The sequence below is a fragment of the Lepidochelys olivacea genome (genome assembly GCF_965140295.1).
Source record: "Lepidochelys olivacea isolate rLepOli2 genome assembly, chromosome: 11".
Taxonomy (NCBI): domain Eukaryota; kingdom Metazoa; phylum Chordata; order Testudines; family Cheloniidae; genus Lepidochelys; species Lepidochelys olivacea.
In genome coordinates, this window is record NC_140421.1 from 5386761 (window position 1) to 5403239 (window position 16479).

Genomic DNA, 16479 nt, shown 5'->3' on the forward strand with positions numbered 1-16479 from the left:
TCTGCTCAGCAGTCACTGCTCCCCTCATGACAGCTCTCTGAAGCAGTCTCTCCAGTCTCTGTATGTAGGCTGAAGCCTTCTCGCCCTTTTGTTGTCGGGAATTAAGGAACTTACAGTAGCTGTCTTCAGGGCCCTCTACGCTCCCAAAGTTGTGTTCAAGGGCCTCTAGGCAGTCCTTCACACTGACCCCAGGGTCAATGAGCTTCAGGGTGCGAATCACATCTAATGCTGGGCCGCCAAGGCTCTCTATAAGGCATCTTCGCTTTTCTGCATCTGGTACGGCCCACTCTTGCAGCATTTCAGTGGTATGCTCTAACCAGGGTTCAAACTCCTCCTCCCCAGCAAATAATCTTAACTTACGACAAGAGTCTGACTCAGCATGGGGAAGCACAACCTTTTCCAATATTTGCCCCAGAGCTTTTGTCCAATCATCAGCCGAGGCTGCAGCCTCTGAGCTAGAAGCTGCTGAGCCAGGGCCCAACAAACCTGACATATTAGCCATTATACAAACAGTAATTTCCTCAAAATATAAGCACAAACAAAAAAAAATATAAATTGTTTCCCAATGTAGTGGATCACTCAACAGGTGCTTGCGAGGGGTACTGACCCAGGCGATCCCGGACGAGCCCCCAAAAATGTAACCCTTCTGCCCGTCAGAGTTGGCAGCAACAAGGGCCGGGTTCAATATCTAGGGGTTCCATTCCAATAACACAATGCAAACCGGCTCGAGCCCCCACCCAGTGACCTGGGACCAATATATACCACCCCCGCTGGGCGCCTCCAAGAGGCAATACTTCCCCTCTCGCAAGCACATAGTCTGAGTGTAGCAAAAGTCTTTTAATAACAGAGAGAAACAATGTGGCATTATGTTGGGGAAACACCACCAACAGGATTCATAACACAACCCATGAGCAAAAACAACCCCACCCCAGGCAAATTGGGGCATGCCCTTTTCCCTTTGGTTCTTGAGTCCAGCAACCCCAAATCACCCAAAGTCCCAAAAGTCCAATGCCCCAAAAGTCTCTGTCCCTGGTCAGGGCAGCCCCAGAGTTCGAAAGTTTATCGGCGGAGCTTTACCTCCCAATCTGGGTGGAAATGGGACAGGGGTAAGAGGCACCTTACGTGATCTGAAGCTGACCGCCCCATAGCTCCATAGCGGCGCTCCGCTCCGCCAGCCGCCCCACGAACTCCTTCGCTCAGCTGCGCTCCGCTCCGCCAGCCGCCCCACGAACTCCTTCACTCAGCTGCGCTCCGCTCCGCCAGCCGCCCCACGAACTCCTTCACTCAGCTCCACGGCCCACAAGCAGCTCCTGCCATCCACACACTGCTCCGCGTCGAACTGCTTCACCAGCCGTCCCGCAAATTGCTCCACAATATATCTTCAGGCTCCCCCACTACTTAACACAACACTCAGTGATTTCAGCTCTTAGGTGAATTCAGCTTATAGTAGGGGAGCCCCAGTGCTGGTGCACTGTCAGCCCAAAGTGAGCTCAGCAGCCTATAACTAGACTTCTAATGAAATCAAAATTAGCTCTGATATTCCACAGTGGAGAGAGGAGGAAGTGCAATCAGCATGTAAGGCCCTCACCAAGGGGCCCATGCCACCAAGTATTAATACTTGTCCCCAGCCTCTCTCCATTCACACAGTTTTGGAACCCATGACCCTTGCCTAGCGAGTGCTACTTAGTTGATGGTGAATCCCTCCATCATAACAAAAGGCCACGTACAGTTCCAAGCACAGTTCCCATAATCAGGGTAATAGCAATTTATTCTTCCTGCCCCAATAACAGAGACACTGGGGATCCCACAGCAGCCAAAGTGACCATTTGGGCAGCTATGGTCTCATTCTAGGCGTGGTGGGTGTGCCTATGCAAATGAGATCGGCCCCTGAAGTTCTTTTCCACAACTTGCCACACCTCACCACCAGATGTCAGGGTGGAGCTCATCCTGACACTGCTTACATAAGGAAGGCAGCCACATGCTGCTTGAGTCAACCTGCTGCTGCTATTTCCCTGAGCGTCTTCCCACCAGGCCCCTTTATCTTAGCTCAGGGCCAAAGCTCTCAGCTGCCTCTCTCCCTGCGAACCTATCTGTGCCAGTACAGCTGGAGATAAACCCTGGCTCATCCCCAGGCACCTGTGGCCAGAGAGTAACACCCACCCCCTGCTCCTCCAGTCCCAGCCAGGGGCTGTGCTGTTCAGCCCCTGCAGCTCCTTTTATCTGAGCCTGCTGGGTTCTGATTGGCTGTTGTTAGCCCTTCTAGCTCTTGGAGGACCAGGTCTCTGTAGTTTCCAAGATAGCTGGTCCAGAAAGCCCTCAGTAGGCCGGCCTGGAGGACCCACCTTCAGTGCTCCTTTCCTCCCACCTTGCTGCTGCCTGGGGCAGGGTATAGTAGGCCTGGGGGCCTCCTGTTGGCAGTCACAAAGGCCAGGTACACCTCATCACAGAAGCCGCAGTAATCATTGTGCATCAAGGAAAAGAAGGGCCTTTCCAAACATGTGAGCCTGCTAATATGCAAAGAGAGCGGAAAATCAACACAAAGCAAGTGCAAACACGCACAAGTGATAAACTGATCAGTATTGTCATGGGCAAGTCACATGGTGCTCTCTTCAACTACTCTAATAGAAGCAAGATTGCCGGTTATGATTCCCAGTCTGGACCACCGGTCATGGCAATCACACAATGATTCAGCTGCTGGTTAATTAAGCAAAGTGAGCTGCGTGGAACAGTCTTCTTGTTTTTATGAGACACAGCCCTGTCATTCAAATCGCTATGGGAAAGCCACTCCTGGCAGAAGGGGTTAAGCCCCAATGCATCTGGGTGTATATTAGTTATATTCCTGCTTACCTATTTTGTAAATACATCTACACTGATTTGCGACTGGTCCCTTCAATATCTGATCATCTGGGGTTTTGTGTAACTCCCATTCTATCTGTCCAGCCTGAACCGAAAGCTACCTGGGGCAAAAACTGTTATGTATTATCCAGGACTGTGCATCCTCCTTCTATTCAGGAGGTCAGACTAGATCATCTAATGGTCCCCTCTTAACTTCTATGAAGCTATGCCTCTGGTGCCCAGTTAATAGAGGCCCCCATCCAGTGCCCATTATAGTGAATGAGAATCATTTCACCAAATAGCAGCTGGAAAAACGGTCCCTATATAGCAACAGCTACTCACAGATCAAGAGCAAGGGCCAAATTTTACTCTGATTTATACCCCATGTCATTGCTTTGACTTCACTGGGGTTGCACAGGAGTCCAAGCGAATTTGTGCAGAATTAGGTCTCAAGTCTAGACAATATTATAAGGACCTAATTCTGCTCTTAGTTTGCTGGGTGAAATGCCTGCTGAATTTGGCTCTCAAATCTACCAGTTTAGGCCCCAGTCCAGTAAAGCACTTCACTTTAATCCTATGACTAGCCCCATTGAGGTCAAGAGGATTATCCACCGTGTTTAAAGTTAAGCATGTTCTCATGCGCTTTTCTGGATTGGGGTCTTACTCTACTGATAGCTCTACAGATGCTAACAGGAACCGGTTATACCTTGGAGATAAAGCATACAGCAGCTGCCATGACAATGTCAGTATTTGCCGACAGATACCACACACTTAACAAGGTTATCTGCTTTTCTAAGGATAGGAAAAAACCATTGGTACCTCCCATAGTGTGTTAGAGTGTTAACTGGCTGGCAATGTGGCTTTAATGGTGTGAGCTCTGTGCCACTCTGGTGTATCCTAGCTACTCAAGAGCAGTGCCCGTCATGTGTTCTTAGGCTGGATGAATTCTCCCTGTTGGGACGCTAGAGGTGATGTTTACTCAAGAGATAAATAATCCCAGTGTCATGTCAAATTGCTGGTTTTGAAAAACTTCCCCCGATTATTTTGTTTTAAAATTTAGTCTTGGCAGGAGCCAAATTTACATCAGAACCATGCGCCTCGTACATTCAGTTCAGGAGGGTGAGTGCTAATTGGGTCAGTCCTGTTTGAATGATTTATGAGACAGTCAGTAATAGCTGCCTTACCTTTTCCTCCTTAGATAGTCAGTGAAGTTACTCTCACCATTCTTCAAGGTTTAAATAATCTTAATCTTCAGTGCAATGGAATACGGGATCTGTTTTCAGGGCCCAATCCAAAGTCCCTTGAACTCAGTGGAAGGATGCCCGTTGATTTCTGTGGTCACTGGACTGAGCTCCTATATATTTAATAAATAAATAAATTAAATAATAAATAACACCTAGCTTTCCAACTGGAATTTTCAGCAGTAGATCCCAAAGCACCTTACAAAGGAGGTCAGTATCATTATCCTCAGTTTGAAGATGGGGAAACTGAGGCACGGGGCAGGGAGGTGACTTGTCCAAGTTCACACAGCAGGCTGGTGGCAGAGCTGGGAATAAATCCTGAGTCATAGTCCAGGTGTGGCCCAGGTGCCTCTCTCTCATGATGATATGAGGGGGGGAAGCTGGGCCAAATCTGAGGAAGTAGCGCTGCGATCCCGGGCACCAGGTCGCAAAAACACTCACACAAACTTGGCCTGGCCAAACCTGAGAGGTGCTGCGGTGCTAAATCACAACACCTAGTGCAGAGAGCTGAGCTCTGCCAGCTCCAAGGGACAGGAACCGCAGCCACCAGTATGGTATTCACAGTGTACTTATTTAGTACTTATTATGTTAATGTGTCTATTATATGCCATAGGTATGACATATTTAGTGAGCCAGCTGTTTTTTGCACTGAAGCTATTTACTGGGTTGCGACAGGCCATCAAGGTTTGCAAATAGGCCCTGAGCCCCAGGAGGTTGAGAACCACTGTTCCAGAATTCATAACTGGGTACAGATTCCCAGCTCGTCAAGTGCCCACGCTGGCATGGTCCCTATATTTAAACCAGTTATACAGCAGAAAGAAATGCTCCTCCCCACCTGATGGATAAATAAATAGACACTCACCAGCTGTAAAGCAGTTTTTACCTCGGGCCTCCTCTTGCCCCTGTCTGTGCCACCCCCTGCCTCCTAGAGCTGGGGTCAGGAGCAGGGCCATGGCTCTGGGAGGAAGGGATGCAGATGGGGTAAGGAAGTCAAGGCTGGGGCCACTGCTGGGGGCAGGTGCGGAGCCCCGGGCATGGGGCTGGAAGCCTGGCCCCTGGGCGTGGGGCCAGGAGCAGAGCCTTGTGTGAAATCTGGGGGTGCTGCAGCATCCCCAACACCCCTAGTTCCCACACCTATGATAAAGGGTGTCAGGATCTGGGCCACAATGAAGACAAAACAATCTGCTGCCTCCCTCAGGCCCACTTTGGGGGAAAAGGTGGGCCTTGCCACACCACCAGATAGCTAAACCCAGGCTGTGATGGGTCAAGGTAAGTAGAGAAGTGTGAAGCTAAAGACTCCTCCTGGAAAATGGGCCTGCAATGCTGAATGCTACACTAACGTGAGTATAAAATGCACCCTGACTTTCCCAGGCGAGAATAGAACTTCACAATTTATAGAGTTCAAGGTAAACCAACCAACCCTCCTTTCTCTCCACCGCTTTCTGTTGTCTACAATTTCCTTTTCATCGGGAGCAAAAGGGCTTCTAAGAATAATACAAAAGATTTTTTTTCTAGCCCCGCGATCTTTCTAGTCTGGGCTGCCGATTCCCCTGATAACTGACCCTGCCTTCGTTTTTATTCATGACAGCGATTCTACCGTAGAGATCCATTAGGCTGATAGCAAGCAGATCAGTCAGGAGACGCAACCAGACAAGAACGTCTAATTGGTACACAAGGTTATGAAAACATTTACAATGGGAACTCTCCTGGGAGAGTGTTCTCCACTGTGAGAAATGTCTCCTGCTCAACATCTCTATATTTGTACACTGAGTCCTCCTGGTAGCCCGTGTTGCAAATATTTCCCCTTGAGAATGGAGACTATGAGCTCAGTCCTTGCATATATTTTTAGGCTGGTCACAATCATAGAATCATAGAATCATAGAATCATAGAATATCAGGGTTGGAAGGGACCCCAGAAGGTCATCTAGTCCAACCCCCTGCTCAAAGCAGGACCAATTCCCAGTTAAATCATCCCAGCCAGGGCTTTGTCAAGCCTGACCTTAAAAACCTCTAAGGAAGGAGATTCTACCACCTCCCTAGGTAACGCATTCCAGTGTTTCACCACCCTCTTAGTGAAAAAGTTTTTCCTAATATCCAATCTAAACCTCCCCCACTGCAACTTGAGACCATTACTCCTCGTTCTGTCATCTGCTACCATTGAGAACAGTCTAGAGCCATCCTCTTTGGAACCCCCTTTCAGGTAGTTGAAAACAGCTATCAAATCCCCCCTCATTCTTCTCTTCTGCAGGCTAAACAATCCCAGCTCCCTCAGCCTCTCCTCATAAGTCATGTGTTCCAGTCCCCTAATCATTTTTGTTGCCCTTCGCTGGACTCTCTCCAATTTATCCACATCCTTCTTGTAGTGTGGGGCCCAAAACTGGACACAGTACTCCAGATGAGGCCTCACCAATGTCGAATAGAGGGGAACGATCACGTCCCTCGATCTGCTCGCTATGCCCCTACTTATACATCCCAAAATGCCATTGGCCTTCTTGGCAACAAGGGCACACTGCTGACTCATATCCAGCTTCTCGTCCACTGTCACCCCTAGGTCCTTTTCTGCAGAACTGCTGCCTAGCCATTCGGTCCCTAGTCTGTAGCTGTGCATTGGATTCTTCCGTCCTAAGTGCAGGACCCTGCACTTATCCTTATTGAACCTCATCAGATTCCTTTTGGCCCAATCTTCCAATTGGTCTAGGTCCTTCTGTATCCTATCCCTCCCCTCCAGCATATCTACCACTCCTCCCAGTTTAGTATCATCCGCAAATTTGCTGAGAGTGCAATCCACACCATCCTCCAGATCATTTATGAAGATATTGAATAAAACCGGCCCCAGGACCGACCCTTGGGGCACTCCACTTGATACCGGCTGCCAACTAGACATGGAGCCATTGATCACTACCCGTTGAGCCCGACAATTTAGCCAGCTTTCTACCCACCTTATAGTGCATTCATCCAGCCCATACTTCCTTAACTTGCTGACAAGAATACTATGGGAGACCGTGTCAAAAGCTTTGCTAAAGTCAAGAAACAATACATCCACTGCTTTCCCTTCATCCACAGAACCAGTAATCTCATCATAAAAGGCGATTAGATTAGTCAGGCATGACCTTCCCTTGGTGAATCCATGCTGGCTGTTCCTGATCACTTTCCTCTCATGCAAGTGCTTCAGGATTGATTCTTTGAGGACCTGCTCCATGATTTTTCCAGGGACTGAGGTGAGGCTGACTGGCCTGTAGTTCCCAGGATCTTCCTTCTTCCCTTTTTTAAAGATTGGCACTACACTAGCCTTTTTCCAGTCATCCGGGACTTCCCCGGTTCGCCACGAGTTTTCAAAGATAATGGCCAGTGGCTCTGCAATCACAGCCGCCAATTCCTTCAGCACTCTCGGATGCAACTCGTCCGGCCCCATGGACTTGTGCACGTCCAGCTTTTCTAAATAGTCCCTAACCGCCTCTATCTCCACAGAGGGCTGGCCATCTCTTCCCCATTTTGTGATGCCCAGCGCAGCAGTCTGGGAGCTGACCTTGTTAGTGAAAACAGAGGCAAAAAAAGCATTGAGTACATTAGCTTTTTCCACATCCTCTGTCACTAGGTTGCCTCCCTCATTCAGTAAGGGGCCCACACATTCCTTGGCTTTCTTCTTGTTGCCAACATACCTGAAGAAACCCTTCTTGTTACTCTTGACATCTCTGGCTAGCTGCAGCTCCAGGTGCGATTTGGCCCTCCTGATAACATTCCTACATGCCCGAGCAATATTTTTATACTCTTCCCTGGTCATATGTCCAACCTTCCACTTCTTGTAAGCTTCTTTTTTATGTTTAAGATCCGCTAGGATTTCACCATTAAGCCAAGTTGGTCGCCTGCCATATTTACTATTCTTTCGACTCATCGGGATGGTTTGTCCCTGTAACCTAACAACATTAGTTAGGGTTGATTAAAGGGGAAAGATTTATCACCCCAGATTTTAACCTGTTTCTTTATTTTTGCAAAGTCCACTTCATTCTTAAAATAGGTTCCGTCCTCCCCCCCAAATAAATACTATAATTTTTATTCTTGTGTAACCCTTCTGCCTGTCAGAGTTGGCAGCAGCAAGGGCTGGGTTCAGTAGCTAGGGGTTCCATTCCAATAACACAATGCAAAACGGGCTCGAGCCCCCACCCAGTGACCTGGGACAAATATATACCACCCCCGCTGGGCGCCTCCAAGAGGCAATACTTCCCCTCTCGCAAGCACAGAGTCTGAGTGTAGCAAAAAGCCTTTTAATAACAGAGAGAAACAATGTGGCATTATGTTGGGGAAACACCACCAACAGGATTCATAACACAACCCACGAGCAAAACCAACCCCAAGCAAATTGGGGCATGTCCTTTCCCTTTGGTTCTTGAGTCCAGCAACCCAAAATCACCCAAAGTCCTTAAAGTCCAATGACCCAAAAGTCTCTGTCCATGGTCAGGGCAGCCCCAGAGTTCAAAAGTTCATCTGCAGAGTTTTTACCTCCCAACCTGGGTGGAGATTGGGGGGGGGCGTTAAGGGGCACCTTACATGGGCCAACACTGATGGCCCCACCTCTGCATGGGGCTCCGCTCCACCAGCTGCTCTGCCCTGCCAGCCGCTCTGCTCGCCATCCCGCAAACGGAACTGCTCCGCCAGCCGCTGCCCTCACTGTCCCCACAAACTGCTCCGCCAGCCACTCCGCTCACCGTGCTGCAAACAGCTCTACCATATAGCTTCAGGCTCCCCTACTACTTAACACAACACTCAGTGATTTCAGCTCGTAGTAGGGGAGCCACAGTGCTGGTACACCATTAGCCCAAAGTGAATTCAGCTCAGCAGCCTGTAACTAGACTCCTAATGGAATCAAAATTTGCTCTGATATTCTACAGTGGAGAGAGGAGAAAGTGCAATTAGCATGTAAGGCCCTCATCAGGGGGCCCATGCCACCAGGTATTAATACCTGTTCCCAGCCTCTCTCAATTCACAGAGGTTTTGGAACCCATGACCCTTGCCTAGCGAGTGCTACTTAGTTGATGGTGAGTCCCTCCATCATAACAAAAGGCCACGTACAGTTCCAAGCACAGTTCCCATAATCAGGGTAATAACAATTTATTCTTCCTGCCCCAATAACAGAGACACTGGGGATCCCACAGCAGCCAAAGTGACCATTTGGGCAGCTATGGCCTCATTCTAGGCTGGGTGGGTGTGCCTATGCAAATGAGATTGGCCCCTGAAGTTCTTTTCCACAACTTGCCACACCTCACCACCAGATGTCAGGGTGGAGCTCATCCTGACACTGCTTACACTTGCTTCTTAAAAATACCCAAAAAAAGAACACAAGGGTGCAGATCCTTGCAAACAGGTATGAAACCAGCATGTACGGTCCTTGATTCCCAAACTGGCATAAGAAAACAAAGATCACTTGAGTTAGATTCACTCATTTAAGAATAGCCCTTCTCTAGCACCAGATCAGTTTGCCTGGCCATCTTAGCATTGCTTTCCCTCCCTGTTTTTAATCGGTGGTAGTTATTTAATATTTAGATTGCTACAAAACACAGAGGTCTCAAGCAGAATTGGGGTCCCATTATGTTAGATGCTTGCAAACATATAGGAGGACACTGTTCCAGCCCTGAAGAATTTACAGTCTGATTGCAGTGGAAAAAATATTACCATACCCCATTGGCCTGCAGCAGTGACAACTGGGACATAGAAAGGAAGAAAGTCTTGCTTCCTCCTTTCTGTAGGCCAGTGATGCTGGTTCAGACAGGCCATCCCTCAGTTAGAAGCAAGTTAGGTATCAATATGACTGTTAGTTTAGGGCTCAACTGGGCAGGTATGTAGAGAGGGAGAGACATCCCTGCCTGTTTCCTGCCCCCACTGGGGTAGCTAGTGCTGCTGTGGGGGCTTGGAGCACAGCTGGGTGGGAAAGTATTTTCCCAGCCTGCGAGAGCCGGAGATTTTGCAATTTCCCTTCTTAAATCAGGATGAAAAGCTGAAATCTCAAAACTGTTTGTGAATGGATCATTGGAAAAAATTTGGATCAGATCAATCACAATGTTTTGTTTTGATAAATTCAAAACGTTTCATTTTGATGTCTCTCTTTTTTTAAATGTTAACCGTTGTTTTGTTTAAACAAGTATACATTCTCAAAAATTTTGAAACAAAAAGTCATTTTGAACCAGAAAACAAAAAATTGTTTCATTCTGAAAATGTCAAAATGGGACTTTTGACAATTTTGAAAAAAAATCAATATTTTTTTCAAATCTGGAAATTTATTAAAATCAGCATTTTCTGAAGAAAAATGTTGTTTGTTTTTTTTTAAATTCCCAACCAGGCCTAGCTAGAAGGGACTTAGACTGTGCCCTGATGATGCATGTGGAGTACAAAGGCCATTGTACCCTTCCCATACTATGCACCCGTGCAGCAAACTGAGCACAATCTGACCCTTAATGTCTTTCATAGCCCACTTCCTGCTACGGCCATTGACTGCAGGTTAGTTTTAGCTGAGGAGGTTGTCCTGCTGGCTGAATAAAGGAAGTGGAGGTGTTGGTATCCTGACCAAGGGGAGAGATTTCTATTTTCAGGTCAGATTTTCTCCCTCCTCATTCAGAAAGGGCTTGTTTGTCTGGCTCCCTGTCACTCGCTTCTCTTCTCGCCTCTCTGCTTCTTTGCAGCTCGGCATTTTCTGGTGCATCCAAAAACTCACCTGTGTCCATGGGATACTCATGGACAGACAGCCCCAAGCAGAAGTGGGGCCTGGACCTACCAAAGGGTTGGAAGGACGAGAGCTGGAAGTGGCTTCCTCCTCCTGCTTCTCTGGCTCTCCTTTGCAGACTGGAGTGGGGTAGACTGCCTAATACCTGGTTCTTCAGAGCTTTGACTTCCACTATAAAAGGGAAGGGAAATGAGCAAACGTGGAACACTGGTGCAATACTCTTTTGGGTTGTTACGAGATTGATTGCCAATCCCCTATGGATGGCAACAATCCCCCACCGCTGACACCAGAGGCATGGCTACCTATCATTGCATGGCACGCCAACCGAGACAGCTCAGTAAGACACCACAACACACAAATGGATTCCTTGAAGAGGCCCTATTAAGAAAATTACTCTGTGTGTGGTGTGACCTCCATAGCAATTGTATCCTGGCTCTCACACAGCCAGAATGGAAGCTAAGATTGTATTTTTCTAGCTAACCTACTCTGGTTATCTGGGGTAGGGGAGGATGGGTAGGGATGTGAGGGTTCGGAAAACGAGCAGGTGCAGATAAAGAGCTTTTCAACAAGTGGGATGCATCTGCCTGCTTGTGTTTGTGAAGCAGGTTTTTAAAAATGTATTTCTATTCTTTCCTCTCTGAAAAGTTTCCAAAAAAAAAAAATGACAAAAAAGAGTGACAAATTCACAGGAGAAAAAATAACATCAAACCAGAAGTTCTTTTGAATAGGGGCTTTTGTATCAAGTTTAATGACAAGTCAGACTCGCCAGAGCAGAAAAGAGCTGAGCTAAAGGAAAAGTATCAGAGATTTTCCCCTTTACTTCCACATATAATGCTGCTCAGCTGAGACACAGATTCCATACTAACAGCTGGCTGCAAAGCATCTCCTTCCAACAACTGCATGCAGAAACTTTGTGCTGTATCTGCAACCAGGCAGACGGCATTGCAAATACACAGTCACTTCAGCTTCATTTCCTTATTGTTAAGTTAAAATTGCAGTTGAGGGGAGGACTTTGTCTGACAGGGTATGTGGAGTGGCTCGCAAGCACCGATGTATTACTTCACTGCAGACAAATGAAGACTGCAAATTTTCCCACCTGCTTTTGAAGTTAAATGCCAACATATTCGACGACAAATAAGAATGGTGATGGAGAGGCACATGACTGTCTGACCCTCAATGCCCCGCAGTATATTCTGGAATGGAATGAAATTACCTTTATCCAGAGAAGATGCTGGGTGTGAATGAAATGCACAGGAGGGTGTTGATTTTCAGAAGCAGCCTCCGATTTGGTGATTGCATTTTAACAAGTGCCATTTTGCATTTGCAGATAATTGTGGCTGCCTCTTGGTAGCGCTTAGAGACGAACAACACAGCCTTGGCTTTTCAAATAATTAGAGGAACTGTGTCTCCCTGAAAGCCAGGAAAGGCTCTGTGTTCAGGGTCTGGCCTGATGTAACCCCCTGCAACCCACCACCCCAAGGAGCTGCTGGCCCACAGAGCTGGTGAAATTGACATATGTCGGTGTGAGCATATATCCACCTCCAGCTCTCTGATCCAGGTGACCTGACTGAAGCAATCATAGAAGATTAGGGTTGGAAGGGACCTCAGGTGGTCATCTAGTCCAACCCCCTGCTCAAAGCAGGACCAATCCCAACTAAATCATCCCAGCCAGGGCTTTGTCAAGCCGGGCCTTAAAAACCTCTAAGGATGGAGATTCCACAATCTTCCTAGGGAACCCATTCCAGTGCTTCACCATCCTCCAATAGAAGGAACTGTACAATAATCCACTCATCCAACCCACCCTTGCCAATAAAATCCACAGCAGCTGCTTTAAGTCTCCTTTGCCCTGCATCTGTCATGCACAGGTGACTTACTGGGGGGCTGAGGATGCATCCCTTTATGTTCATTGCCACCAGATGCAAAATCAAAGCAAATGCAAAGAATGAAAACGAAGGGCTCCACCCTATTTTCATCAAAGTCAAAAGGAGTTTTGCCATTGGCTTCAAACTTTCCCAGAAGCGCTGCCTTGTTAGTTTCCCAGCACTTGCTACTGTTGAAATTGTTATACTGCAATTGTAACATCCATCGGTGTATGATTATCGGGGCTCCCAGTGTACGGCCAGTACAGTTTGCTGAGCACAACCAGTAAGATGGAAGCTGTACAAAAGTGCAGAAGCAGACACCATGCTGGCCCCTAGAAGCACTCGTTCTGCAAGTAGACAGATAATCCTGTTCAAATCTCTACGGGGCCAGAAGATCAGATGAAGGTCCAGGTTCTTTGTTGTGCGTGCACTCCTCTCTCTCACTTTATGGTGGATAATTGCCAATGGGGTTTAGGGCTGAATGAGCTTTAATGAGGGATTGAATTGTGTTTGTATTGATTCATTCACAGAGGCATCGATTTTTAGCCAGATGTGATCATCTAGTCCGCACATAGCACAAGCCTTCATCCTTCCTGGTATTCATTCCAAGTTGAATGGGGAGAGGTTGGTCATTTGAAGCACCATCTGGAAGAGCAAGTTTTATAAACATAAGAGGTGGAATGGGGGATGTATACAAAAAGGCCACTCTAAACATGTTGTCTGAATGCTCTGGCCAAGTGCATGTAATCTTAGCGGCTGGTCCCAGTGACTATACAGCTCCCTGTGAAGGGAGCTCTCCTTCAGTTCAAGAAGTCAGGAAGGAACTGTGGTTTTGGTTCTTGGTTCAAGCCCCTGTGCTGACTATCGTGTCAATAGCCAGGGTTTGTTACATGATCATGGTCCATCTTTTTGGATTTTTTGCCTTTATTCTGCTTTGCAATAAAATACAACAATTTTGAAACAACCCCACTCACTGAAAGCTTTTCAGTACAACCAATTACTTCTTCCTTCAGACACCTGCTGGGCAAAACTCAAAGGATCTGGGACACTCCACCTTTATTTCTGATGGTCGTATCAAAAACTGTGTTTCTGAACCTGGGGATACTTTTCCTGTCAGTGCTGGGATAGGGCAGACATCAGATTAAATGGGTTCTTCTAGTTTACGGGCAGTATATACTGCTCGGTTATAAATCTCCTTAGATTATTTGCTGAAACCACATTTATTCCCGGAATCAATACCTACAGATGTAATGTCCTAATTAGATCAGCTGGGCAGGACAGTCCCATGCTGGAGCGGGAAGAGTCTCTTTTCACTGTGACCCACAAAATGTAGCACTGAACTCCCATTATTACTAATGAGCCCCAGATGCTTAATTCTTGATGCAACATACTAAACCAGTGTGTATCAGCACCATTGTTTTCCCAAATGCTGAAAGTTCCACATCATTCATAATTCAGCAATTGGAACATGGTGATCGTCCATTGCCTGCACGCTGCAGTGCGTGTGCCTCAGCAGGGCCCTGATCCAAAGCTCATTGAAAAGACTCCCACTGACTTCAGTGAGCTTTGGATCAGGTCCCAGAAGTCTGCTGAAGGAAACTGACGGGGCCCCTGGGATTTGGCAGACATGTTGAGCTGCAGAGGGAGACCACTTTTACTTAGACTCATAGCGCATGTTAAGCAACTCCAAGAGGGAGCTGGCAGTGCTGGCAATGGGCCTTGTTTCGGCCTTCAATAATAATACTTTATAATTTCTACGTTGGGATCGTTTATCATATCACAAAGCGTTTTACAAACCAGATTCACCCACCACTGGAATGCTACCACCTCTGGCGTGGATCGGGGCAGCTGTTCAATAGCACACAAGCAACCTTACACAACGATGAAGGAGACTATCTTTGCCAATGATAACTGCAGAGGAATTTTCAGGTGGGTAAAATACAATGACCTATCCTTCAGTTTGGCCAGGAGACTCAGGATCCTTTTGAGAAGAATACAATGGACTCTTTAATAATCACAAATGGGCAATATCTTGTATCCGCAGGGGCTGGAACTACCATATTATAACAGCTGCAGATTTATACACTCTTTTGGACCCAGTCAATACCCATTTTAGTGACATTGCAAATGGCTCATCGCACTGGTTTACTACACTGTAAAAGTGTGTTAATTGCTTGCAACCTATTTGCTTACATGTGGAGCAGACTGTAAATACAGTAACTCCTCACTTAATGTTGTAGTTATGGTCCTGAAAAATGCTACTTTAAGTGAAACAATGTTAAGTGAATCTAATGTCCCCATAGGAATGAATGTAAATTAGGTTAGGTTCCAGGGAAATTTTTTTTGCCAGACAAAAGACTATATTATATTTATATACACACATATACACAGTATAAGTTTTAAACAAACAATTTAATACTGTACACAGCAATGATGATTATGAAGCTTGGTTGACGTGGTGAAGTCAGAGGGTGGAAGAGGGTGGGATATTTCCCAGGGGATGCCGTACTGCTAAATGATGAACAAGAATTCAGCTGAGCCCTCAGGGTTAATACATTGTTGTTAATGTGGCCTCACACTCTACAAGGCAGCAGGAATAGAGGGAGGGGAGACAGCATGGCAGAGAGAGACAGAGGCACACACCGTGTGTGTGAGAGAGATACACATTGCCCCTTTAAATATGCTGACCCCACTCTAAGTACATTGCCTTTTTAAGTAGATCAGCAAGTTGGGACAGCAGCTGCTGCCAGCAAGCTCCCTCCGTCCTGAGCCCTGTTGCGTCCCCGCACTGCTCTGTGGAGATGGGGTACAGGAGCAGGGGACAGGAGCGGGGGCAGGGGGACACCCTGACATCAGCACCCATCTTTCCCCCGCCCCCACACACAGCAAGCAGGAGGCTCCGGGGAAGAGCGCCAAGGCAGAGGGCAGGAGCAGCACACGGCAGTAGGGAGGGACAGCTGAAATGCCCGGCAACTGATAGCCATGATAGGCCCACCCTGGTTCCAAGCCCCCACGAGCTAGCTCCAACGGGCTGCTCTTCCTGCAAGCAGTGGGCAAAGCAGGCAGCTGCCAAACAAGGTTATAAGGGAGCATTGCACAACTTTAAACGAGCATGTTCCCTAATTGATCAGCAACGTAACAACAAAACAATGTTAACCGGGAGGACTTTAAGTGAGGAGTTACTGTACGCCCTTCAAGTGAGCCACTCTAAATTTCAAGTTTGTAGAGCCTAAACTGACAAATTTTGGAAGTTGCAAGTCCAAACAGCTGGAATAAGATTCCTGTTGCATTACAACATTGTCTGGTTTTATACAGCTTTTGATCTCTCACCTAATAGAGCCTTGCCCATGCAAAAAGAATTGAAATTGTTCTTCCTCGAACACTATTCTGGACCAGTGGTGACTCAGGACTAGTGATGTCTATTAAAATACCAACACGAGAGCGGGTTAATGTGGTTTGACCCAGAAGTTTTCCTGCTGAAGTATGGGGTTTTATTGAAATGAACATTTATTTCAGGAAAATGTCAGCTTCAAGGAAATTTTCTGGTTTTTCAATGGGAAAATTCAAAGCAAAATATTGTGTTTCAAATTGACATTTCAAAAACGTTGAGGCCGTCGACATTTTGAAGTGAAACATTTTGTTTAAATTGAAAATGTCAACTTTCCCCATTCCAATATGCCCAGGCTAAAATTTTTCAGAACTTCGACGTTTCTGGAGGTGAAGCCCTGGAACGGGTTCCCTAGGGAGGTGGTGGAATCTCCGTCCTTACAGGTTTTTAACGCCCGGCTTGACAAAGCCCTGGCTGGGATGATTTAGTTGCGGGTTGGTC